The following is a 26,655-nucleotide window of genomic DNA, read 5'->3' as shown; positions in this document are numbered from 1 at the left end:
GCTCAAGAGCTAGCAGGCCCTTCAGTGCTTCTGGTTGGGAAGTCTAAGGTGCAAGGGTCCATGACTTGCAGCGGGTTACAACTACCAGAAAGGGTCTGCTTTTCACATCAGTGCCCTAGTTCAGCTCACTGGCACAGGGCTTTTTGACTACCTCTTGCCTTGCTAGAGACAAACAAAAAATCCTTGACAGAAAACATCAATTGCTATGGCACGCTTAGAGAGAGAGAGCCTCCAAATGGCCCTGCTTTTCGGAAAGACGCTTCAGAAGATGTTTCAAATGACTATGCAGTGGCAGTGTAGTTGGTATAGGGGTATGATTCTCGCTTCGGGTGTGAGAGGACCTCGGTTCAAATCCCAGACAAACCCCTACCTTTATAGGTTCAGTCTGTGTTTTAAACAGGAGTATTTCTGCTTTTCACTCTTGTAAGATGTCATGTTGCAATGCAATACATGCTTTATACTGGCGTCGAGACGGTTCAGCATCATGAAGGTATGCGAGATTTCTTTGCAACTGCTTTTCTGTGCTGGAGCAGCAGTGCTCGTAGGAACATTAAATGCACAGTGCTTCTCCATGGTAATTTCGGGTCCAGTTCTGAAATCACCTCTTGGAATGAAAGTGATCCCAGTTCCTTTCTTCCAAGGGAAGAGATCGTGTTCCGGAAGGCTCAGCTTTGAGCGTCATGAACATTGGCCCTCATCCTTGCATCCCAGTCCAATGCATAGCCACATAAAGCAAGCAGGTGTGTCTGTTTCCATAGTGTGGTGGTTCCAGTACAATGCATAGCCACATGAAGCAAGCCGGCAAGTGTGTCTGTTTGTGTAGTGTAGTGGTTATCATGCGCACCTCACATGCGAAAGGTCCCTGGTTCGAGTCGCTGGGCTTTTTCACAGTATTTGCATTTCCTGCCTCACCTGACAGGCAAGCTGAGATAAAAGAGACTGTGTCTATCCCTCACCATCGTGAGGTACTACGCTCCTGGGGCATCTGTCACAGCTCACCAAGAGGAGTTGCGCCAGCTTACGGCAGTCAGTTGCTCACTGTTTGACCTTTGCAATGAAGCCTGAGCCTACAGCATTCAAGCCAGCCAAGGAAGGAAGGTACGAGAGCGAAAATAGCTTTCCTGCCCTCACCAAGAACACACACCTTGAGCAAATAAAGTGCCAGACTTACAAGGCCCTATCGCCACCGGAGCATCACTTTTAGTGACGCCCCGGTGGCACTATGCACTGCGCGGTATTTACAAGATGGCGTTCAGCCACTTTTTGTGGTTTAACACCACCTTGTAAATACGGCCCCTTAGCACGCAGCGCGTTCCCTGGAAGGGGCGTGCAATGGGTGTTGTTGGGAGTGTGCCACAGCAACACCATAGCATTTTGATGCTGCTCCAGATTTAGGAGTTGGCGTAAATCTGCGTCAGCACCAAAATCCAACGCCATCCCAGGGGTGTCGTTAGAGTGGCGCACTGAGGAGAAATGTTTTCATTTCTCCTTGTTTTTGCTCTTTCTATGTGTGATGCATTCTGCAGCACACATAGAAGTAAGAGCAAATCACCATTGAAGATTTTTTTTTTGGGCAGGAAGGTGTCCCTTCCTGCACAAAAACAATTTCCCCCTCAATGCAGTCATCCTTGTACCATGCTGCAAGAACGGCTGCGTTGGCGCTCAGCAGCTAATTTAGAGCTGGCGCAGGGGGAAGCACAGGGGTGCGCTGTATTCTACTAAATACGGCGCTTCCCTGCATTTTGAAAATGACGGCGCGTGGGGCTTGCAAATTTGGCACAGCGTCGCGCTTAGTCATTTTCTTGTAAATCTGGGCCAAAATGTCTAAAGGATAGAGGCTTTTTATGTCATGTTCGATGAAGACCATGCAAATGACTCTAGTCGTACTGCAGAAGAGAGCACCATGTGCAGTTTCTTGCTTTGGGATGTAGTCTCCCACTCTCTGTCACCAACCCTCTGAGCAGGGTCGGAGCTGTTGCATTTCTGTGCCCAGGCTCGTTGGTCTAGGGGTATGATTCTCACTTAGGGTGCGAGAGGTCCCAGGTTCAAATCCCGGACGAGCCCATTTTAGCGGAAAACAATCAAATCCTGCTCAAAATACACAACCCCTCAACATTTCTCATTCCACTCGAAGCATTGTTGCGCAAAACATATTTTTTGCCTCAGGCGAAAAATGGATTACAATGCCTTGGCTTCCTTCCTGCTTGCTCTCAGTGCGCCCTGTGTGATGATTTCACAGGCTCTCCTTCCTGGCATTTAGGCATCAGATATTTGTCTGTCTCTGCCCGCAGCTGCGGGATTTTTCAGGACGTCTGAGTGTATGCATGCTGGCTGACACCGCTGCAATTTTCACACTTACCCCTCGCATTCCGAGCAACTGCTGATAAAGTATAGAGGAAATCGTGCAAACATATGAGGGGAACTGTGCTCCTTCAGTCAAACCAGCAAGCTTGTTTCTGTAGTGTAGTGGTTATCACGTTCGCCTCACACGCGAAAGGTCCCCGGTTCGAGACCGGCCAGAAACACTTGGCAGCAGCAGCTTTTGTGTTTGCTCCCTAAAACCTCAGTCTCTCTCAATGCACACTTAGACAGAAATGACCTTTAAAAACTTGTGACCTGTGTAAAACGTGCTTTACTATTGCAGGACGCTAAAAAGTTATCTGCATCCCTCGGTGGTCGTGCATGTGCATTGTTTCTTGTTCTGTTTTTTTTTTTTTTTCTTGGCCATGTTATATTGTGGGGCCTTTAAAGCTGTGACTTTGATAGGAACATTGCAAGCGGCAAAATCAACAAGTGCAGACTGAAGAGTCCGACCTGCACACTGTTTTGGCTGTCAGGATGGCCGAGTGGTCTAACTCAAGAGAGCTTGATCTTCAGTGAAGCTGAGCCTTCTGGTCTCTTCATGGAGGCGTGGGTTCAAATCCCACTTCTGACAGGTGTATTTTCTTCCCTTAAATCTTGCTCTGCTTGCAGAGCCAGCTCCTCACACCACTATCTTTGGAAGCTGCTGTGGCATGTGAGGAGAAATCCACCAACCCATCGGCTGGGCCCTCAATCAAAATTCTGTGTATTACTGGAAGGGGCGTCTCAGGCACACCTTCTGTTAGAGCTGCACTTTATGACAGTAACTACCATGCTGGTTTCTACTTAAGCAGTTGATTCTATCGTTTGAAGTGAGGCTCTCCTGCCACCTTTTGGGCAAAGAAGACACTGCCCCTGCAACAACACAGGCAGACAAGCTCAAACTAGGTTTCTTGGTTAGGTGGGCGGGGCATATTGGCAATGGTGCCTCCTCGTGACTTGCAATTTACATGAAGAAGACAGAGAGGCAGCTGGGAGTAGGCAGTACCCATGAACCCCTGAACACTGTCTTGCGACTAGCACACAATTCTGTAATGAGGCGGGGGAAAGGAGGTGATTTCCCCATCAAGGGCCATTCCGGGAAATCAGCCACCCTGCGTCTCCCAGGTGAGTGTTTCAGGCCTATGAGCCACTAATATAAATCTCGCCTGATCGAGCGCTGATCGAGCAAGTGTGCTTGAATCCAAGAGGCATGCTCCTCTGGCTCAAGAGCTAGCAGGCCCTTCAGTGCTTCTGGTTGGGAAGTCTAAGGTGCAAGGGTCCATGACTTGCAGCGGGTTACAACTACCAGAAAGGGTCTGCTTTTCACATCAGTGCCCTAGTTCAGCTCACTGGCACAGGGCATTTTGACTACCTCTTGCTGCCTTGCTAGAGACAAACAAAAAATCCTTGACAGAAAACATCAATTGCTATGGCACGCTTAGAGAGAGAGAGCCTCCAAATGGCCCTGCTTTTCGGAAAGACGCTTCAGAAGATGTTTCAAATGACTATGCAGCGGCAGTCTAGTTGGTATAGGGGTATGATTCTCGCTTCGGGTGTGAGAGGACCTCGGTTCAAATCCCAGACAAACCCCTACCTTTATAGGTTCAGTCTGTGTTTTAAACAGGAGTATTTCTGCTTTTCACTCTTGTAAGATGTCATGTTGCAATGCAATACATGCTTTATACTGGCGTCGAGACGGTTCAGCATCATGAAGGTATGCGAGATTTCTTTGCAACTGCTTTTCTGTGCTGGAGCAGCAGTGCTCGTAGGAACATTAAATGCACAGTGCTTCTCCATGGTAATTTCGGGTCCAATTCTGAAATCACCTCTTGGAATGAAAGTGATCCCAGTTCCTTTCTTCCAAGGGAAGAGATCGTGTTCCGGAAGGCTCAGCTTTGAGCGTCATGAACATTGGCCCTCATCCTTGCATCCCAGTCCAATGCATAGCCACATAAAGCAAGTAGGTGTGTCTGTTTCCATAGTGTGGTGGTTCCAGTACAATGCATAGCCACATGAAGCAAGCCGGCAAGTGTGTCTGTTTGTGTAGTGTAGTGGTTATCATGCGCACCTCACATGCGAAAGGTCCCTGGTTCGAGTCGCTGGGCTTTTTCACAGTATTTGCATTTCCTGCCTCACCTGACAGGCAAGCTGAGATAAAAGAGACTGTGTCTATCCCTCACCATCGTGAGGTACTACGCTCCTGGGGCATCTGTCACAGCTCACCAAGAGGAGTTGCGCCAGCTTACGGCAGTCAGTTGCTCACTGTTTGACCTTTGCAATGAAGCCTGAGCCTACAGCATTCAAGCCAGCCAAGGAAGGAAGGTACGAGAGCGAAAATAGCTTTCCTGCCCTCACCAAGAACACACACCTTGAGCAAATAAAGTGCCAGACTTACAAGGCCCTATCGCCACCGGAGCATCACTTTTAGTGACGCCCCGGTGGCACTATGCACTGCGCGGTATTTACAAGATGGCGTTCAGCCACTTTTTGTGGCTTAACACCGCCTTGTAAATACGGCCCCTTAGCACGCAGCGCATTCCCTGGAAGGGGCGTGCAATGGGTGTTGTTGGGAGTGTGCCACAGCAACACCATAGCATTTTGATGCTGCTCCAGATTTAGGAGTTGGCGTAAATCTGCGTCAGCACCAAAATCCAACGCCATCCCAGGGGTGTCGTTAGAGTGGCGCACTGAGGAGAAATGTTTTCATTTCTCCTTGTTTTTGCTCTTTCTATGTGTGATGCATTCTGCAGCACACATAGAAGTAAGAGCAAATCACCATTGAAGATTTTTTTTTTGGGCAGGAAGGTGTCCCTTCCTGCACAAAAACAATTTCCCCCTCAACGCAGTCATCCTTGTACCATGGTGCAAGAACGGCTGCGTTGGCGCTCAGCAGCTAATTTAGAGCTGGCGCAGGGGGAAGCACAGGGGTGCGCTGTATTCTACTAAATACGGCGCTTCCCTGCATTTTGAAAATGACGGCGCGTGGGGCTTGCAAATTTGGCACAGCGTCGCGCTTAGTCATTTTCTTGTAAATCTGGGCCAAAATGTCTAAAGGATAGAGGCTTTTTATGTCATGTTCGATGAAGACCATGCAAATGACTCTAGTCGTACTGCAGAAGAGAGCACCATGTGCAGTTTCTTGCTTTGGGATGTAGTCTCCCACTCTCTGTCACCAACCCTCCGAGCAGGGTCGGAGCCGTTGCATTTCTGTGCCCAGGCTCGTTGGTCTAGGGGTATGATTCTTGCTTAGGGTGCGAGAGGTCCCGGGTTCAAATCCCGGACGAGCCCATTTTAGCGGAAAACAATCAAATCTTGCTCAAAATACACAACCCCTCAACATTTCTCATTCCACTCGAAGCATTGTTGCGCAAAACATATTTTTTGCCTCAGGCGAAAAATGGATTACAATGCCTTGGCTTCCTTCCTGCTTGCTCTCAGTGCGCCCTGTGTGATGATTTCACAGGCTCTCCTTCCTGGCATTTAGGCATCAGATATTTGTCTGTCTCTGCCCGCAGCTGTGGGATTTTTCAGGACGTCTGAGTGTATGCATGCTGGCTGACCCCGCTGCAATTTTCACACTTACCCCTCGCATTCCGAGCAACTGCTGATAAAGTATAGAGGAAATCGTGCAAACATATGAGGGGAACTGTGCTCCTTCAGTCAAACCAGCAAGCTTGTTTCTGTAGTGTAGTGGTTATCACGTTTGCCTCACACGCAAAAGGTCCCCGGTTCGAGACCGGGCAGAAACACTTGGCAGCAGCAGCTTTTGTGTTTGCTCCCTAAAACCTCAGTCTCTCTCAATGCACACTTAGACAGAAATGACCTTTAAAAACTTGTGACCTGTGTAAAACGTGCTTTACTATTGCAGGACGCTAAAAAGTTATCTGCATCCCTCGGTGGTCGTGCATGTGCATTGTTTCTTGTTCTGTTTTTTTTTTTTTTTCTTGGCCATGTTATATTGTGGGGCCTTTAAAGCTGTGACTTTGATAGGAACATTGCAAGCGGCAAAATCAACAAGTGCAGACTGAAGAGTCCGACCTGCATACTGTTTTGGCTGTCAGGATGGCCGAGTGGTCTAAGGCGCCAGACTCAAGAGAGCTTGATCTTCAGTGAAGCTGAGCCTTCTGGTCTCTTCATGGAGGCGTGGGTTCAAATCCCACTTCTGACAGGTGTATTTTCTTCCCTTAAATCTTGCTCTGCTTGCAGAGCCAGCTCCTCACACCACTATCTTTGGAAGCTGCTGTGGCATGTGAGGAGAAATCCACCAACCCATCGGCTGGGCCCTCAATCAAAATTCTGTGTATTACTGGAAGGGGCGTCTCAGGCACACCTTCTGTTAGAGCTGCACTTTATGACAGTAACTACCATGCTGGTTTCTACTTAAGCAGTTGATTCTATCGTTTGAAGTGAGGCTCTCCTGCCACCTTTTGGGCAAAGAAGACACTGCCCCTGCAACAACACAGGCAGACAAGCTCAAACTAGGTTTCTTGGTTAGGTGGGCGGAGCATATTGGCAATGGTGCCTCCTCGTGACTTGCAATTTACATGAAGAAGACAGAGAGGCAGCTGGGAGTAGGCAGTACCCATGAACCCCTGAACACTGTCTTGCGACTAGCACACAATTCTGAAATGAGGCGGGGGAAAGGAGGTGATTTCCCCATCAAGGGCCATTCCGGGAAATCAGCCACCCTGCGTCTCCCAGGTGAGTGTTTCAGGCCTATGAGCCACTAATATAAATCTCGCCTGATCGAGCCTAATCGAGCGCTGATCGAGCAAGTGTGCTTGAATCCAAGAGGCATGCTCCTCTGGCTCAAGAGCTAGCAGGCCCTTCAGTGCTTCTGGTTGGGAAGTCTAAGGTGCAAGGGTCCATGACTTGCAGCGGGTTACAACTACCAGAAAGGGTCTGCTTTTCACATCAGTGCCCTAGTTCAGCTCACTGGCACAGGGCATTTTGACTACCTCTTGCCTTGCTAGAGACAAACAAAAAATCCTTGACAGAAAACATCAATTGCTATGGCACGCTTAGAGAGAGAGAGCCTCCAAATGGCCCTGCTTTTCGGAAAGACGCTTCAGAAGATGTTTCAAATGACTATGCAGCGGCAGTCTAGTTGGTATAGGGGTATGATTCTCGCTTCGGGTGTGAGAGGACCTCGGTTCAAATCCCAGACAAACCCCTACCTTTATAGGTTCAGTCTGTGTTTTAAACAGGAGTATTTCTGCTTTTCACTCTTGTAAGATGTCATGTTGCAATGCAATACATGCTTTATACTGGCGTCGAGACGGTTCAGCATCATGAAGGTATGCGAGATTTCTTTGCAACTGCTTTTCTGTGCTGGAGCAGCAGTGCTCGTAGGAACATTAAATGCACAGTGCTTCTCCATGGTAATTTCGGGTCCAGTTCTGAAATCACCTCTTGGAATGAAAGTGATCCCAGTTCCTTTATTCCAAGGGAAGAGATCGTGTTCCGGAAGGCTCAGCTTTGAGCGTCATGAACATTGGCCCTCATCCTTGCATCCCAGTCCAATGCATAGCCACATAAAGCAAGCAGGTGTGTCTGTTTCCATAGTGTGGTGGTTTCAGTACAATGCATAGCCACATGAAGCAAGCCGGCAAGTGTGTCTGTTTGTCTAGTGTAGTGGTTATCATGCGCACTTCACATGCGAAAGGTCCCTGGTTCGAGTCGCTGGGCTTTTTCACAGTATTTGCATTTCCTGCCTCACCTGACAGGCAAGCTGAGATAAAAGAGACTGTGTCTATCCCTCACCATCGTGAGGTACTACGCTCCTGGGGCATCTGTCACAGCTCACCAAGAGGAGTTGCGCCAGCTTACGGCAGTCAGTTGCTCACTGTTTGACCTTTGCAATGAAGCCTGAGCCTACAGCATTCAAACCAGCCAAGGAAGGAAGGTACGAGAGCGAAAATAGCTTTCCTGCCCTCACCAAGAACACACACCTTGAGCAAATAAAGTGCCAGACTTACAAGGCCCTATCGCCACCGGAGCAACACTTTTAGTGACGCCCCGGTGGCACCTATGCACTGCGCGGTATTTACAAGATGGCGTTCAGCCACTTTTGGTGGCTTAACACCACCTTGTAAATACGGCCCCTTAGCACGCAGCGCGTTCCCTGGAAGGGGCGTGCAATGGGTGTTGTTGGGAGTGTGCCACAGCAACACCATAGCATTTTGATGCTGCTCCACATTTAGGAGTTGGCGTAAATCTGCGTCAGCGCCAAAATCCAACGCCATCCCAGGGGTGTCGTTAGAGTGGCACACTGAGGAGAAATGTTTTCATTTCTCCTTGTTTTTGCTCTTTCTATGTGTGATGCATTCTGCAGCACACATAGAAGTAAGAGCAAATCACCATTGAAGATTTTTTTTTGGGGCAGGAAGGTGTCCCTTCCTGCACAAAAACAATTTCCCCCTCAACGCAGTCATCCTTGTACCATGGTGCAAGAACGGCTGCGTTGGCGCTCAGCAGCTAATTTAGAGCTGGCGCAGGGGGAAGCACAGGGGTGCGCTGTATTCTACTAAATACGGCGCTTCCCTGCATTTTGAAAATGACGGCGCGTGGGGCTTGCAAATTTGGCACAGCGTCGCGCTTAGTCATTTTCTTGTAAATCTGGGCCAAAATGTCTAAAGGATAGAGGCTTTTTATGTCATGTTCGATGAAGACCATGCAAATGACTCTAGTCGTACTGCAGAAGAGAGCACCATGTGCAGTTTCTTGCTTTGGGATGTAGTCTCCCACTCTCTGTCACCAACCCTCCGAGCAGGGTCGGAGCCGTTGCGTTTCTGTGCCCAGGCTCGTTGGTCTAGGGGTATGATTCTCAATTAGGGTGCGAGAGGTCCCGGGTTCAAATCCCGGACGAGCCCATTTTAGCGGAAAACAATCAAATCCTGCTCAAAATACACAACCCCTCAACATTTCTCATTCCACTCGAAGCATTGTTGCGCAAAACATATTTTTTGCCTCAGGCGAAAAATGGATTACAATGCCTTGGCTTCCTTCCTGCTTGCTCTCAGTGCGCCCTGTGTGATGATTTCACAGGCTCTCCTTCCTGGCATTTAGGCATCAGATATTTGTCTGTCTCTGCCCGCAGCTGTGGGATTTTTCAGGACGTCTGAGTGTATGCATGCTGGCTGACACCGCTGCAATTTTCACACTTACCCCTCGCATTCCGAGCAACTGCTGATAAAGTATAGAGGAAATCGTGCAAACATATGAGGGGAACTGTGCTCCTTCAGTCAAACCAGCAAGCTTGTTTCTGTAGTGTAGAGGTTATCACGTTCGCCTCACACGCGAAAGGTCCCCGGTTCGAGAACGGGCAGAAACACTTGGCAGCGGCAGCTTTTGTGTTTGCTCCCTAAAACCTCAGTCTCTCTCAATGCACACTTAGACAGAAATGACCTTTAAAAACTTGTGACCTGTGTAAAACGTGCTTTACTATTGCAGGACGCTAAAAAGTTATCTGCATCCCTCGGTGGTCGTGCATGTGCATTGTTTCTTGTTCTGTTTTTTTTTTTTTTCTTGGCCATGTTATATTGTGGGGCCTTTAAAGCTGTGACTTTGATAGGAACATTGCAAGCAGCAAAATCAACAAGTGCAGACTGAAGAGTCCGACCTGCACACTGTTTTGGCTGTCAGGATGGCCGAGTGGTCTAAGGCGCTAGACTCAAGAGAGCTTGATCTTCAGTGAAGCTGAGCCTTCTGGTCTCTTCGTGGAGGCGTGGGTTCAAATCCCACTTCTGACAGGTGTATTTTCTTCCCTTAAATCTTGCTCTGCTTGCAGAGCCAGCTCCTCACACCACTATCTTTGGAAGCTGCTGTGGCATGTGAGGAGAAATCCACCAACCCATCGACTGGGCCCTCAATCAAAATTCTGTGTATTACTGGAAGGGGCGTCTCAGGCACACCTTCTGTTAGAGCTGCACTTTTAGACAGTAACTACCATGCTGGTTTCTACTTAAGCAGTTGATTCTATCGTTTGAAGTGAGGCTCTCCTGCCACCTTTTGGGCAAAGAAGACACTGCCCCTGCAACAACACAGGCAGACAAGCTCAAACTAGGTTTCTTGGTTAGGTGGGCGGAGCATATTGGCAATGGTGCCTCCTCGTGACTTGCAATTTACATGAAGAAGACAGAGAGGCAGCTGGGAGTAGGCAGTACCCATGAACCCCTGAACACTGTCTTGCGACTAGCACACAATTCTGAAATGAGGCGGGGGAAAGGAGGTGATTTCCCCATCAAGGGCCATTCCGGGAAATCAGCCACCCTGCGTCTCCCAGGTAAGTGTTTCAGGCCTATGAGCCACTAATATAAATCTCGCCTGATCGAGCGCTGATCGAGCAAGTGTGCTTGAATCCAAGAGGCATGCTCCTCTGGCTCAAGAGCTAGCAGGCCCTTCAGTGCTTCTGGTTGGGAAGTCTAAGGTGCAAGGGTCCATGACTTGCAGCGGGTTACAACTACCAGAAAGGGTCTGCTTTTCACATCAGTGCCCTAGTTCAGCTCACTGGCACAAGGCATTTTGACTACCTCTTGCCTTGCTAGAGACAAACAAAAAATCCTTGACAGAAAACATCAATTGCTATGGCACGCTTAGAGAGAGAGAGCCTCCAAATGGCCCTGCTTTTCAGAAAGACGCTTCAGAAGATGTTTCAAATGACTATGCAGCGGCAGTCTAGTTGGTATAGGGGTATGATTCTCGCTTCGGGTGTGAGAGGACCTTGGTTCAAATCCCAGACAAACCCCTACCTTTATAGGTTCAGTCTGTGTTTTAAACAGGAGTATTTCTGCTTTTCACTCTTGTAAGATGTCATGTTGCAATGCAATACATGCTTTATACTGGCATTGAGACGGTTCAGCATCATGAAGGTATGCGAGATTTCTTTGCAACTGCTTTTCTGTGCTGGAGCAGCAGTGCTCGTAGGAACATTAAATGCACAGTGCTTCTCCATGGTAATTTCGGGTCCAGTTCTGAAATCACCTCTTGGAATGAAAATGATCCCAGTTCCTTTCTTCCAAGGGAAGAGATCGTGTTCCGGAAGGCTCAGCTTTGAGCGTCATGAACATTGGCCCTCATCCTTGCATCCCAGTCCAATGCATAGCCGCATAAAGCAAGCAGGTGTGTCTGTTTCCATAGTGTGGTGGTTCCAGTACAATGCATAGCCACATGAAGCAAGCCGGCAAGTGTGTCTGTTTGTGTAGTGTAGTGGTTATCATGCGCACCTCACATGCGAAAGGTCCCTGGTTCGAGTCGCTGGGCTTTTTCACAGTATTTGCATTTCCTGCCTCACCTGACAGGCAAGCTGAGATAAAAGAGACTGTGTCTATCCCTCACCATCGTGAGGTACTACGCTCCTGGGGCATCTGTCACAGCTCAGCAAGAGGAGTTGCGCCAGCTTACGGCAGTCAGTTGCTCACTGTTTGACCTTTGCAATGAAGCCTGAGCCTACAGCATTCAAGCCAGCCAAGGAAGGAAGGTACGAGAGCGAAAATAGCTTTCCTGCCCTCACCAAGAACACACACCTTGAGCAAATAAAGTGCCAGACTTACAAGGCCCTATCGCCACCGGAGCATCACTTTTAGTGACGCCCCGGTGGCACTATGCACTGCGCGGTATTTACAAGATGGCGTTCAGCCACTTTTTGTGGCTTAACACCACCTTGTAAATACGGCCCCTTAGCACACAGCGCGTTCCCTGGAAGGGGCGTGCAATGGGTGTTGTTGGGAGTGTGCCACAGCAACACCATAGCATTTTGATGCTGCTCCAGATTTAGGAGTTGGCGTAAATCTGCGTCAGCACCAAAATCCAACGCCATCCCAGGGGTGTCGTTAGAGTGGCGCACTGAGGAGAAATGTTTTCATTTCTCCTTGTTTTTGCTCTTTCTATGTGTGATGCATTCTGCAGCACACATAGAAGTAAGAGCAAATCACCATTGAAGATTTTTTTTTTGGGCAGGAAGGTGTCCCTTCCTGCACAAAAACAATTTCCCCCTCAACGCAGTCATCCTTGTACCATGGTGCAAGAACGGCTGCGTTGGCGCTCAGCAGCTAATTTAGAGCTGGCGCAGGGGGAAGCACAGGGGTGCGCTGTATTCTACTTAATACGGCGCTTCCCTGCATTTTGAAAATGACGGCGCGTGGGGCTTGCAAATTTGGCACAGCGTCGCGCTTAGTCATTTTCTTGTAAATCTGGGCCAAAATGTCTAAAGGATAGAGGCTTTTTATGTCATGTTCGATGAAGACCACGCAAATGACTCTAGTCGTACTGCAGAAGAGAGCACCATGTGCAGTTTCTTGCTTTGGGATGTAGTCTCCCACTCTCTATCACCAACCCTCCGAGCAGGGTCGGAGCCGTTGCATTTCTGTGCCCAGGCTCGTTGGTCTAGGGGTATGATTCTCGCTTAGGGTGCGAGAGGTCCCAGGTTCAAATCCCGGACGAGCCCATTTTAGCGGAAAACAATCAAATCCTGCTCAAAATACACAACACCTCAACATTTCTCATTCCACTCGAAGCACTGTTGCGCAAAACATATTTTTTGCCTCAGGCGAAAAATGGATTACAATGCCTTGGCTTCCTTCCTGCTTGCTCTCAGTGCGCCCTGTGTGATGATTTCACAGGCTCTCCTTCCTGGCATTTAGGCATCAGATATTTGTCTGTCTCTGCCCGCAGCTGTGGGATTTTTCAGGACGTCTGAGTGTATGCATGCTGGCTGACACCGCTGCAATTTTCACACTTACCCCTCGCATTCCGAGCAACTGCTGATAAAGTATAGAGGAAATCGTGCAAACATATGAGGGGAACTGTGCTCCTTCAGTCAAACCAGCAAGCTTGTTTCTGTAGTGTAGTGGTTATCACGTTCGCCTCACATGCGAAAGGTCCCCGGTTCGAGACCGGGTAGAAACACTTGGCAGCAGCAGCTTTTGTGTTTGCTCCCTAAAACCTCAGTCTCTCTCAATGCACACTTAGACAGAAATGACCTTTAAAAACTTGTGACCTGTGTAAAACGTGCTTTACTATTGCAGGACGCTAAAAAGTTATCTGCATCCCTCGGTGGTCGTGCATGTGCATTGTTTCTTGTTCTGTTTTTTTTTTTTTTCTTGGCCATGTTATATTGTGGGGCCTTTAAAGCTGTGACTTTGATAGGAACATTGCAAGCGGCAAAATCAACAAGTGCAGACTGAAGAGTCCGACCTGCACACTGTTTTGGCTGTCAGGATGGCCGAGTGGTCTAAGGCGCCAGACTCAAGAGAGCTTGATCTTCAGTGAAGCTGAGCCTTCTGGTCTCTTCATGGAGGCATGGGTTCAAATCCCACTTCTGACAGGTGTATTTTCTTCCCTTAAATCTTGCTCTGCTTGCAGAGCCAGCTCCTCACACCACTATCTTTGGAAGCTGCTGTGGCATGTGAGGAGAAATCCACCAACCCATCGGCTGGGCCCATAATCAAAATTCTGTGTATTACTGGAAGGGGCGTCTCAGGCACACCTTCTGTTAGAGCTGCACTTTATGACAGTAACTACCATGCTGGTTTCTACTTAAGCAGTTGATTCTATCGTTTGAAGTGAGGCTCTCCTGCCACCTTTTGGGCAAAGAAGACACTGCCCCTGCAACAACACAGGCAGACAAGCTCAAACTAGGTTTCTTGGTTAGGTGGGCGGAGCATATTGGCAATGGTGCCTCCTCGTGACTTGCAATTTACATGAAGAAGACAGAGAGGCAGCTGGGAGTAGGCAGTACCCATGAACCCCTGAACACTGTCTTGCGACTAGCACACAATTCTGAAATGAGGCGGGGGAAAGGAGGTGATTTCCCCATCAAGGGCCATTCCGGGAAATCAGCCACCCTGCGTCTCCCAGGTGAGTGTTTCAGGCCTATGAGCCACTAATATAAATCTCGCCTGATCGAGCGCTGATCGAGCAAGTGTGCTTGAATCCAAGAGGCATGCTCCTCTGGCTCAAGAGCTAGCAGGCCCTTCAGTGCTTCTGGTTGGGAAGTCTAAGGTGCAAGGGTCCATGACTTGCAGCGGGTTACAACTACCAGAAAGGGTCTGCTTTTCACATCAGTGCCCTAGTTCAGCTCACTGGCACAAGGCATTTTGACTACCTCTTTCCTTGCTAGAGACAAACAAAAAATCCTTGACAGAAAACATCAATTGCTATGGCACGCTTAGAGAGAGAGAGCCTCCAAATGGCCCTGCTTTTCGGAAAGACGCTTCAGAAGATGTTTCAAATGACTATGCAGCGGCAGTCTAGTTGGTATAGGGGTATGATTCTCGCTTCGGGTGTGAGAGGACCTCGGTTCAAATCCCAGACAAACCCCTACCTTTATAGGTTCAGTCTGTATTTTAAACAGGAGTATTTATGCTTTTCACTCTTGTAAGATGTCATGTTGCAATTCAATACATGCTTTATACTGGCGTCGAGACGGTTCAGCATCATGAAGGTATGCGAGATTTCTTTGCAACTGCTTTTCTGTGCTGGAGCAGCAGTGCTCGTAGGAACATTAAATGCACAGTGCTTCTCCATGGTAATTTCGGGTCCAGTTCTGAAATCACCTCTTGGAATGAAAGTGATCCCAGTTCCTTTCTTCCAAGGGAAGAGATCGTGTTCCGGAAGGCTCAGCTTTGAGCGTCATGAACATTGGCCCTCATCCTTGCATCCCAGTCCAATGCATAGCCACATAAAGCAAGCAGGTGTGTCTGTTTCCATAGTGTGGTGGTTTCAGTACAATGCATAGCCACATGAAGCAAGCCGGCAAGTGTGTCTGTTTGTCTAGTGTAGTGGTTATCATGCGCACCTCACATGCGAAAGGTCCCTGGTTCGAGTCACTGGGCTTTTTCACAGTATTTGCATTTCCTGCCTCACCTGACAGGCAAGCTGAGATAAAAGAGACTGTGTCTATCCCTCACCATCGTGAGGTACTACGCTCCTGGGGCATCTGTCACAGCTCACCAAGAGGAGTTGCGCCAGCTTACGGCAGTCAGTTGCTCACTGTTTGACCTTTGCAATGAAGCCTGAGCCTACAGCATTCAAACCAGCCAAGGAAGGAAGGTACGAGAGCGAAAATAGCTTTCCTGCCCTCACCAAGAACACACACCTTGAGCAAATAAAGTGCCAGACTTACAAGGCCCTATCGCCACCGGAGCATCACTTTTAGTGACGCCCCGGTGGCACTATGCACTGCGCGGTATTTACAAGATGGCGTTCAGCCACTTTTTGTGGCTTAACACCACCTTGTAAATACGGCCCCTTAGCACGCAGCGCGTTCCCTGGAAGGGGCGTGCAATGGGTGTTGTTGGGAGTGTGCCACAGCAACACCATAGCATTTTGATGCTGCTCCAGATTAGGAGTTGGCGTAAATCTGCATCAGCGCCAAAATCCAACGCCATCCCAGGGGTGTCATTAGAGTGGCACACTGAGGAGAAATGTTTTCATTTCTCCTTGTTTTTGCTCTTTCTATGTGTGATGCATTCTGCAGCACACATAGAAGTAAGAGCAAATCACCATTGAAGATTTTTTTTTTGGGCAGGAAGGTGTCCCTTCCTGCACAAAAACAATTTCCCCCTCAACGCAGTCATCCTTGTACCATGGTGCAAGAACGGCTGCGTTGGCGCTCAGCAGCTAATTTAGAGCTGGCGCAGGGGGAAGCATAGGGGTGCGCTGTATTCTACTAAATACGGCGCTTCCCTGCATTTTGAAAATGACGGCGCGTGGGGCTTGCAAATTTGGCACAGCGTCGCGCTTAGTCATTTTCTTGTAAATCTGGGCCAAAATGTCTAAAGGATAGAGGCTTTTTATGTCATGTTCGATGAAGACCATGCAAATGACTCTAGTCGTACTGCAGAAGAGAGCACCATGTGCAGTTTCTTGCTTTGGGATGTAGTCTCCCACTCTCTGTCACCAACCCTCCGAGCAGGGTCGGAGCCGTTGCATTTCTGTCCCCAGGCTCGTTGGTCTAGGGGTATGATTCTCGCTTAGGGTGCGAGAGGTCCCTGGTTCAAATCCCAGACGAGCCCATTTTAGCGGAAAACAATCAAATCCTGCTCAAAATACACAACCCCTCAACATTTCTCATTCCACTCGAAGCATTGTTGCGCAAAACATATTTTTTGCCTCAGGCGAAAAATGGATTACAATGCCTTGGCTTCCTTCCTGCTTGCTCTCAGTGCGCCCTGTGTGATGATTTCACAGGCTCTCCTTCCTGGCATTTAGGCATCAGATATTTGTCTGTCTCTGCCCGCAGCTGTGGGATTTTTCAGGACGTCTGAGTGTATGCATGCTGGCTGACACCGCTGCAATTTTCACACTTACCCCTCGCATTCCGAGCAACTGCTGATAAAGTATAGAGGAAATCGTGCAAACATATGAGGGGAACTGTGCTCCTTCAGTCAAACCAGCAAGCTTGTTTCTGTAGTGTAGTGGTTATCACGTTCGCCTCACACGCAAAAGGTCCCCGGTTCGAGACCGGGCAGAAACACTTGGCAGCAGCAGCTTTTGTGTTTGCTCCCTAAAACCTCAGTCTCTCTCAATGCACACTTAGACAGAAATGACCTTTAAAAACTTGTGACCTGTGTAAAACGTGCTTTACTATTGCAGGACGCTAAAAAGGTATCTGCATCCCTCGGTGGTCGTGCATGTGCATTGTTTCTTGTTCTGTTTTTTTTTTTTTTTCTTGGCCATGTTATATTGTGGGGCCTTTAAAGCTGTGACTTTGATAGGAACATTGCAAGCGGCAAAATCAACAAGTGCAGACTGAAGAGTCCGACCTGCACACTGTTTTGGCTGTCAGGATGGCCGAGTGGTCTAAGGCGCCAGACTCAAGAGAGCTTGATCTTCAGTGAAGCTGAGCCTTCTGGTCTCTTCATGGAGGCGTGGGTTCAAATCCCACTTTTGACAGGTGTATTTTCTTCCCTTAAATCTTGCTCTGCTTGCAGAGCCAGCTCCTCACACCACTATCTTTGGAAGCTGCTGTGGCATGTGAGGAGAAATCCACCAACCCATCGGCTGGGCCCTCAATCAAAATTCTGTGTATTACTGGAAGGGGCGTCTCAGGCACACCTTCTGTTAGAGCTGCACTTTTAGACAGTAACTACCATGCTGGTTTCTACTTAAGCAGTTGATTCTATCGTTTGAAGTGAGGCTCTCCTGCCACCTTTTGGGCAAAGAAGACACTGCCCCTGCAACAACACAGGCAGACAAGCTCAAACTAGGTTTCTTGGTTAGGTGGGCGGAGCATATTGGCAATGGTGCCTCCTCGTGACTTGCAATTTACATGAAGAAGACAGAGAGGCAGCTGGGAGTAGGCAGTACCCATGAACCCCTGAACACTGTCTTGCGACTAGCACACAATTCTGAAATGAGGCGGGGGAAAGGAGGTGATTTCCCCATCAAGGGCCATTCCGGGAAATCAGCCACCCTGCGTCTCCCAGGTGAGTGTTTCAGGCCTATGAGCCACTAATATAAATCTCGCCTGATCGAGCGCTGATCGAGCAAGTGTGCTTGAATCCAAGAGGCATGCTCCTCTGGCTCAAGAGCTAGCAGGCCCTTCAGTGCTTCTGGTTGGGAAGTCTAAGGTGCAAGGGTCCATGACTTGCAGCGGGTTACAACTACCAGAAAGGGTCTGCTTTTCACATCAGTGCCCTAGTTCAGCTCACTGGCACAAGGCATTTTGACTACCTCTTGCCTTGCTAGAGACAAACAAAAAATCCTTGACAGAAAACATCAATTGCTATGGCACGCTTAGAGAGAGAGAGCCTCCAAATGGCCCTGCTTTTCGGAAAGACGCTTCAGAAGATGTTTCAAATGACTATGCAGCGGCAGTCTAGTTGGTATAGGGGTATGATTCTCGCTTCGGGTGTGAGAGGACCTCGGTTCAAATCCCAGACAAACCCCTACCTTTATAGGTTCAGTCTGTATTTTAAACAGGAGTATTTATGCTTTTCACTCTTGTAAGATGTCATGTTGCAATTCAATACATGCTTTATACTGGCGTCGAGACGGTTCAGCATCATGAAGGTATGCGAGATTTCTTTGCAACTGCTTTTCTGTGCTGGAGCAGCAGTGCTCGTAGGAACATTAAATGCACAGTGCTTCTCCATGGTAATTTCGGGTCCAGTTCTGAAATCACCTCTTGGAATGAAAGTGATCCCAGTTCCTTTCTTCCAAGGGAAGAGATCGTGTTCCAGAAGGCTCAGCTTTGAGCGTCATGAACATTGGCCCTCATCCTTGCATCCCAGTCCAATGCATAGCCACATAAAGCAAGCAGGTGTGTCTGTTTCCATAGTGTGGTGGTTCCAGTACAATGCATAGCCACATGAAGCAAGCCGGCAAGTGTGTCTGTTTGTCTAGTGTAGTGGTTATCATGCGCACCTCACATGCGAAAGGTCCCTGGTTCGAGTCGCTGGGCTTTTTCACAGTATTTGCATTTCCTGCCTCACCTGACAGGCAAGCTGAGATAAAAGAGACTGTGTCTATCCCTCAACATCGTGAGGTACTACGCTCCTGGGGCATCTGTCACAGCTCACCAAGAGGAGTTGCGCCAGCTTACGGCAGTCAGTTGCTCACTGTTTGACCTTTGCAATGAAGCCTGAGCCTACAGCATTCAAACCAGCCAAGGAAGGAAGGTACGAGAGCGAAAATAGCTTTCCTGCCCTCACCAAGAACACAAACCTTGAGCAAATAAAGTGCCAGACTTACAAGGCCCTATCGCCACCGGAGCATCACTTTTAGTGACGCCCCGGTGGCACTATGCACTGCGCGGTATTTACAAGATGGCGTTCAGCCACTTTTTGTGGCTTAACACCACCTTGTAAATACGGCCCCTTAGTATGCAGCGCGTTCCCTGGAAGGGGCGTGCAATGGGTGTTGTTGGGAGTGTGCCACAGCAACACCATAGCATTTGGATGCTGCTCCAGATTTAGGAGTTGGCGTAAATCTGCATCAGCGCCAAAATCCAACGCCATCCCAGGGGTGTCGTTAGAGTGGCACACTGAGGAGAAATGTTTTCATTTCTCCTTGTTTTTGCTCTTTCTATGTGTGATGCATTCTGCAGCACACATAGAAGTAAGAGCAAATCACCATTGAAGATTTTTTTTTTTGGGCAGGAAGGTGTCCCTTCCTGCACAAAAACAATTTCCCCCTCAACGCAGTCATCCTTGTACCATGGTGCAAGAACGGCTGCGTTGGCGCTCAGCAGCTAATTTAGAGCTGGCGCAGGGGGAAGCATAGGGGTGCGCTGTATTCTACTAAATACGGCGCTTCCCTGCATTTTGAAAATGACGGCGCGTGGGGCTTGCAAATTTGGCACAGCGTCGCGCTTAGTCATTTTCTTGTAAATCTGGGCCAAAATGTCTAAAGGATAGAGGCTTTTTATGTCATGTTCGATGAAGACCATGCAAATGACTCTAGTCGTACTGCAGAAGAGAGCACCATGTGCAGTTTCTTGCTTTGGGATGTAGTCTCCCACTCTCTGTCACCAACCCTCCGAGCAGGGTCGGAGCCGTTGCATTTCTGTGCCCAGGCTCGTTGGTCTAGGGGTATGATTCTCGCTTAGGGTGCGAGAGGTCCCTGGTTCAAATCCCAGACGAGCCCATTTTAGCGGAAAACAATCAAATCCTGCTCAAAATACACAACCCCTCAACATTTCTCATTCCACTCGAAGCATTGTTGCGCAAAACATATTTTTTGCCTCAGGCGAAAAATGGATTACAATGCCTTGGCTTCCTTCCTGCTTGCTCTCAGTGCGCCCTGTGTGATGATTTCACAGGCTCTCCTTCCTGGCATTTAGGCATCAGATATTTGTCTGTCTCTGCCCGCAGCTGTGGGATTTTTCAGGACGTCTGAGTGTATGCATGCTGGCTGACACCGCTGCAATTTTCACACTTACCCCTCGCATTCCGAGCAACTGCTGATAAAGTATAGAGGAAATCGTGCAAACATATGAGGGGAACTGTGCTCCTTCAGTCAAACCAGCAAGCTTGTTTCTGTAGTGTAGTGGTTATCACGTTAGCCTCACACGCGAAAGGTCCCCGGTTCGAGACCGGGCAGAAACACTTGGCAGCAGCAGCTTTTGTGTTTGCTCCCTAAAACCTCAGTCTCTCTCAATGCACACTTAGACAGAAATGACCTTTAAAAACTTGTGACCTGTGTAAAACGTGCTTTACTATTGCAGGACGCTAAAAAGTTATCTGCATCCCTCGGTGGTCGTGCATGTGCATTGTTTCTTGTTCTGTTTTTTTTTTTTTTTCTTGGCCATGTTATATTGTGGGGCCTTTAAAGCTGTGACTTTGATAGGAACATTGCAAGCGGCAAAATCAACAAGTGCAGACTGAAGAGTCCGACCTGCACACTGTTTTGGCTGTCAGGATGGCCGAGTGGTCTAAGGCGCCAGACTCAAGAGAGCTTGATCTTCAGTGAAGCTGAGCCTTCTGGTCTCTTCATGGAGGCGTGGGTTCAAATCCCACTTCTGACAGGTGTATTTTCTTCCCTTAAATCTTGCTCTGCTTGCAGAGCCAGCTCCTCACACCACTATCTTTGGAAGCTGCTGTGGCATGTGAGGAGAAATCCACCAACCCATCGGCTGGGCCCTCAATCAAAATTCTGTGTATTACTGTAAGGGGCGTCTCAGGCACACCTTCTGTTAGAGCTGCACTTTTAGACAGTAACTACCATGCTGGTTTCTACTTAAGCAGTTGATTCTATCGTTTGAAGTGAGGCTCTCCTGCCACCTTTTGGGCAAAGAAGACACTGCCCCTGCAACAACACAGGCAGACAAGCTCAAACTAGGTTTCTTGGTTAGGTGGGCGGAGCATATTGGCAATGGTGCCTCCTCGTGACTTGCAATTTACATGAAGAAGACAGAGAGGCAGCTGGGAGTAGGCAGTACCCATGAACCCCTGAACACTGTCTTGCGACTAGCACACAATTCTGAAATGAGGCGGGGGAAAGGAGGTGATTTCCCCATCAAGGGCCATTCCGGGAAATCAGCCACCCTGCGTCTCCCAGGTGAGTGTTTCAGGCCTATGAGCCACTAATATAAATCTCGCCTGATCGAGCTCTGATCGAGCAAGTGTGCTTGAATCCAAGAGGCATGCTCCTCTGGCTCAAGAGCTAGCAGGCCCTTCAGTGCTTCTGGTTGGGAAGTCTAAGGTGCAAGGGTCCATGACTTGCAGCGGGTTACAACTACCAGAAAGGGTCTGCTTTTCACATCAGTGCCCTAGTTCAGCTCACTGGCACAGGGCATTTTGACTACCTCTTGCCTTGCTAGAGACAAACAAAAAATCCTTGACAGAAAACATCAATTGCTATGGCACGCTTAGAGAGAGAGAGCCTCCAAATGGCCCTGCTTTTCGGAAAGACGCTTCAGAAGATGTTTCAAATGACTATGCAGCGGCAGTCTAGTTGGTATAGGGGTATGATTCTCGCTTCGGGTGTGAGAGGACCTCGGTTCAAATCCCAGACAAACCCCTACCTTTATAGGTTCAGTCTGTGTTTTAAACAGGAGTATTTATGCTTTTCACTCTTGTAAGATGTCATGTTGCAATTCAATACATGCTTTATACTGGCGTTGAGACGGTTCAGCATCATGAAGGTATGCGAGATTTCTTTGCAACTGCTTTTCTGTGCTGGAGCAGCAGTGCTCGTAGGAACATTAAATGCACAGTGCTTCTCCATGGTAATTTCGGGTCCAGTTCTGAAATCACCTCTTGGAATGAAAGTGATCCCAGTTCCTTTCTTCCAAGGGAAGAGATCGTGTTCCGGAAGGCTCAGCTTTGAGCGTCATGAACATTGGCCCTCATCCTTGCATCCCAGTCCAATGCATAGCCACATAAAGCAAGCAGGTGTGTCTGTTTCCATAGTGTGGTGGTTCCAGTACAATGCATAGCCACATGAAGCAAGCCGGCAAGTGTGTCTGTTTGTCTAGTGTAGTGGTTATCATGCGCACCTCACATGCGAAAGGTCCCTGGTTCGAGTCGCTGGGCTTTTTCACAGTATTTGCATTTCCTGCCTCACCTGACAGGCAAGCTGAGATAAAAGAGACTGTGTCTATCCCTCACCATCGTGAGGTACTACGCTCCTGGGGCATCTGTCACAGCTCACCAAGAGGAGTTGCGCCAGCTTACGGCAGTCAGTTGCTCAGTGTTTGACCTTTGCAATGAAGCCTGAGCCTACAGCATTCAAACCAGCCAAGGAAGGAAGGTACGAGAGCGAAAATAGCTTTCCTGCCCTCACCAAGAACACACACCTTGAGCAAATAAAGTGCCAGACTTACAAGGCCCTATCGCCACCGGAGCATCACTTTTAGTGACGCCCCGGTGGCACTATGCACTGCGCGGTATTTACAAGATGGCGTTCAGCCACTTTTTGTGGCTTAACACCACCTTGTAAATACGGCCCCTTAGCACGCAGCGCGTTCCCTGGAAGGGGCGTGCAATGGGTGTTGTTGGGAGTGTGCCACAGCAACACCATAGCATTTTGATGCTGCTCCAGATTTAGGAGTTGGCGTAAATCTGCGTCAGCGCCAAAATCCAACGCCATCCCAGGGGTGTCGTTAGAGTGGCACACTGAGGAGAAATGTTTTCATTTCTCCTTGTTTTTGCTCTTTCTATGTGTGATGCAATTCTGCAGCACACATAGAAGTAAGAGCAAATCACCATTGAAGATTTTTTTTTGGGCAGGAAGGTGTCCCTTCCTGCACAAAAACAATTTCCCCCTCAACGCAGTCATCCTTGTACCATGGTGCAAGAACGGCTGCGTTGGCGCTCAGCAGCTAATTTAGAGCTGGCGCAGGGGGAAGCATAGGGGTGCGCTGTATTCTACTAAATACGGCGCTTCCCTGCATTTTGAAAATGACGGCGCGTGGGGCTTGCAAATTTGGCACAGCGTCGCGCTTAGTCATTTTCTTGTAAATCTGGGCCAAAATGTCTAAAGGATAGAGGCTTTTTATGTCATGTTCGATGAAGACCATGCAAATGACTCTAGTCGTACTGCAGAAGAGAGCACCATGTGCAGTTTCTTGCTTTGGGATGTAGTCTCCCACTCTCTGTCACCAACCCTCCGAGCAGGGTCGGAGCCGTTGCGTTTCTGTCCCCAGGCTCGTTGGTCTAGGGGTATGATTCTCGCTGAGGGTGCGAGAGGTCCCGGGTTCAAATCCCGGACGAGCCCATTTTAGCGGAAAACAATCAAATCCTGCTCAAAATACACAGCCCCTCAACATTTCTCATTCCACTCGAAGCATTGTTGCGCAAAACATATTTTTTGCCTCAGGCGAAAAATGGATTACAATGCCTTGGCTTCCTTCCTGCTTGCTCTCAGTGCGCCCTGTGTGATGATTTCACAGGCTCTCCTTCCTGGCATTTAGGCATCAGATATTTGTCTGTCTCTGCCCGCAGCTGTGGGATTTTTCAGGACGTCTGAGTGTATGCATGCTGGCTGACACCGCTGCAATTTTCACACTTACCCCTCGCATTCCGAGCAACTGCTGATAAAGTATAGAGGAAATCGTGCAAACATATGAGGGGAACTGTGCTCCTTCAGTCAAACCAGCAAGCTTGTTTCTGTAGTGTAGTGGTTATCACGTTCGCCGCACACGCGAAAGTCCCCGGTTCGAGACCGGGCAGAAACACTTGGCAGCGGCAGCCTTTGTGTTTGCTCCCTAAAACCTCAGTCTCTCTCAATGCACACTTAGACAGAAATGACCTGTAAAAACTTGTGACCTGTGTAAAACGTGCTTTACTATTGCAGGACGCTAAAAAGGTATCTGCATCCCTCGGTGGTCGTGCATGTGCATTGTTTCTTGTTCTGGTTTTTTTTTTTTTTCTTGGCCATGTTATATTGTGGGGCCTTTAAAGCTATGACTTTGATAGGAACATTGCAAGCGGCAAAATCAACAAGTGCAGACTGAAGAGTCCGACCTGCACACTGTTTTGGCTGTCAGGATGGCCGAGTGGTCTAAGGCGCCAGACTCAAGAGAGCTTGATCTTCAGTGAAGCTGAGCCTTCTGGTCTCTTCATGGAGGCGTGGGTTCAAATCCCACTTTTGACAGGTGTATTTTCTTCCCTTAAATCTTGTTCTGCTTGCAGAGCCAGCTCCTCACACCACTATCTTTGGAAGCTGCTGTGGCATGTGAGGAGAAATCCACCAACCCATCGGCTGGGCCCTCAATCAAAATTCTGTGTATTACTGGAAGGGGCGTCTCAGGCACACCTTCTGTTAGAGCTGCACTTTTAGACAGTAACTACCATGCTGGTTTCTACTTAAGCAGTTGATTCTATCGTTTGAAGTGAGGCTCTCCTGCCACCTTTTGGGCAAAGAAGACACTGCCCCTGCAACAACACAGGCAGACAAGCTCAAACTAGGTTTCTTGGTTAGGTGGGCGGAGCATATTGGCAATGGTGCCTCCTCGTGACTTGCAATTTACATGAAGAAGACAGAGAGGCAGCTGGGAGTAGGCAGTACCCATGAACCCCTGAACACTGTCTTGCGACTAGCACACAATTCTGAAATGAGGCGGGGGAAAGGAGGTGATTTCCCCATCAAGGGCCATTCCGGGAAATCAGCCACCCTGCGTCTCCCAGGTGAGTGTTTCAGGCCTATGAGCCACTAATATAAATCTCGCCTGATCGAGCGCTGATCGAGCAAGTGTGCTTGAATCCAAGAGGCATGCTCCTCTGGCTCAAGAGCTAGCAGGCCCTTCAGTGCTTCTGGTTGGGAAGTCTAAGGTGCAAGGGTCCATGACTTGCAGCGGGTTACAACTACCAGAAAGGGTCTGCTTTTCACATCAGTGCCCTAGTTCAGCTCACTGGCACAAGGCATTTTGACTACCTCTTGCCTTGCTAGAGACAAACAAAAAATCCTTGACAGAAAACATCAATTGCTATGGCACGCTTAGAGAGAGAGAGCCTCCAAATGGCCCTGCTTTTCGGAAAGACGCTTCAGAAGATGTTTCAAATGACTATGCAGCGGCAGTCTAGTTGGTATAGGGGTATGATTCTCGCTTCGGGTGTGAGAGGACCTCGGTTCAAATCCCAGACAAACCCCTACCTTTATAGGTTCAGTCTGTATTTTAAACAGGAGTATTTATGCTTTTCACTCTTGTAAGATGTCATGTTGCAATTCAATACATGCTTTATACTGGCGTCGAGACGGTTCAGCATCATGAAGGTATGCGAGATTTCTTTGCAACTGCTTTTCTGTGCTGGAGCAGCAGTGCTCGTAGGAACATTAAATGCACAGTGCTTCTCCATGGTAATTTCGGGTCCAGTTCTGAAATCACCTCTTGGAATGAAAGTGATCCCAGTTCCTTTCTTCCAAGGGAAGAGATCGTGTTCCGGAAGGCTCAGCTTTGAGCGTCATGAACATTGGCCCTCATCCTTGCATCCCAGTCCAATGCATAGCCACATAAAGCAAGCAGGTGTGTCTGTTTCCATAGTGTGGTGGTTCCAGTACAATGCATAGCCACATGAAGCAAGCCGGCAAGTGTGTCTGTTTGTCTAGTGTAGTGGTTATCATGCGCACCTCACATGCGAAAGGTCCCTGGTTCGAGTCGCTGGGCTTTTTCACAGTATTTGCATTTCCTGCCTCACCTGACAGGCAAGCTGAGATAAAAGAGACTGTGTCTATCCCTCACCATCGTGAGGTACTACGCTCCTGGGGCATCTGTCACAGCTCACCAAGAGGAGTTGCGCCAGCTTACGGCAGTCAGTTGCTCACTGTTTGACCTTTGCAATGAAGCCTGAGCCTACAGCATTCAAACCAGCCAAGGAAGGAAGGTACGAGAGCGAAAATAGCTTTCCTGCCCTCACCAAGAACACACACCTTGAGCAAATAAAGTGCCAGACTTACAAGGCCCTATCGCCACCGGAGCATCACTTTTAGTGACGCCCCGGTGGCACTATGCACTGCGCGGTATTTACAAGATGGCGTTCAGCCACTTTTTGTGGCTTAACACCACCTTGTAAATACGGCCCCTTAGTACGCAGCGCGTTCCCTGGAAGGGGCGTGCAATGGGTGTTGTTGGGAGTGTGCCACAGCAACACCATAGCATTTGGATGCTGCTCCAGATTTAGGAGTTGGCGTAAATCTGCATCAGCGCCAAAATCCAACGCCATCCCAGGGGTGTCGTTAGAGTGGCACACTGAGGAGAAATGTTTTCATTTCTCCTTGTTTTTGCTCTTTCTATGTGTGATGCATTCTGCAGCACACATAGAAGTAAGAGCAAATCACCATTGAAGATTTTTTTTTTTGGGCAGGAAGGTGTCCCTTCCTGCACAAAAACAATTTCCCCCTCAACGCAGTCATCCTTGTACCATGGTG

At 48.6% G+C, this 26,655-nt stretch overlaps 8 non-coding genes across 8 annotated transcripts; all 8 read left to right on the top strand.

Moving 5' to 3' along the window:
* Positions 1-2,452: 2,452 nt before the first annotated feature.
* Positions 2,453-2,525, top strand: TRNAV-CAC (transfer RNA valine (anticodon CAC)). The gene has a single exon. It is a non-coding gene; the product is annotated as a tRNA-Val (tRNA).
* A 3,034-nt stretch (positions 2,526-5,559) lies between these two features.
* Positions 5,560-5,631, top strand: TRNAP-AGG (transfer RNA proline (anticodon AGG)). The gene has a single exon. It is a non-coding gene; the product is annotated as a tRNA-Pro (tRNA).
* Positions 5,632-6,019: 388 nt separating this feature from the next.
* On the top strand, positions 6,020-6,092 carry TRNAV-CAC (transfer RNA valine (anticodon CAC)). Its single transcript has one exon. It is a non-coding gene; the product is annotated as a tRNA-Val (tRNA).
* A 307-nt stretch (positions 6,093-6,399) lies between these two features.
* Positions 6,400-6,511, top strand: TRNAL-CAA (transfer RNA leucine (anticodon CAA)). Its single transcript has 2 exons — positions 6,400-6,437; positions 6,466-6,511. It is a non-coding gene; the product is annotated as a tRNA-Leu (tRNA).
* Positions 6,512-13,175: 6,664 nt separating this feature from the next.
* On the top strand, positions 13,176-13,248 carry TRNAV-CAC (transfer RNA valine (anticodon CAC)). The gene has a single exon. It is a non-coding gene; the product is annotated as a tRNA-Val (tRNA).
* Positions 13,249-16,746: 3,498 nt separating this feature from the next.
* On the top strand, positions 16,747-16,819 carry TRNAV-CAC (transfer RNA valine (anticodon CAC)). The gene has a single exon. It is a non-coding gene; the product is annotated as a tRNA-Val (tRNA).
* A 3,501-nt stretch (positions 16,820-20,320) lies between these two features.
* Positions 20,321-20,393, top strand: TRNAV-CAC (transfer RNA valine (anticodon CAC)). Its single transcript has one exon. It is a non-coding gene; the product is annotated as a tRNA-Val (tRNA).
* A 307-nt stretch (positions 20,394-20,700) lies between these two features.
* On the top strand, positions 20,701-20,812 carry TRNAL-CAA (transfer RNA leucine (anticodon CAA)). The gene is made up of 2 exons: positions 20,701-20,738; positions 20,767-20,812. It is a non-coding gene; the product is annotated as a tRNA-Leu (tRNA).
* Positions 20,813-26,655: the final 5,843 nt, after the last annotated feature.

The sequence above is a fragment of the Pleurodeles waltl genome, unplaced genomic scaffold, assembly GCF_031143425.1.
Source record: "Pleurodeles waltl isolate 20211129_DDA unplaced genomic scaffold, aPleWal1.hap1.20221129 scaffold_72, whole genome shotgun sequence".
NCBI classification, from domain to species: domain Eukaryota; kingdom Metazoa; phylum Chordata; class Amphibia; order Caudata; family Salamandridae; genus Pleurodeles; species Pleurodeles waltl.
The sequence above is the reverse complement of the archived record's forward strand: the minus strand, read 5'-3'. Positions and strand labels throughout refer to the sequence as shown.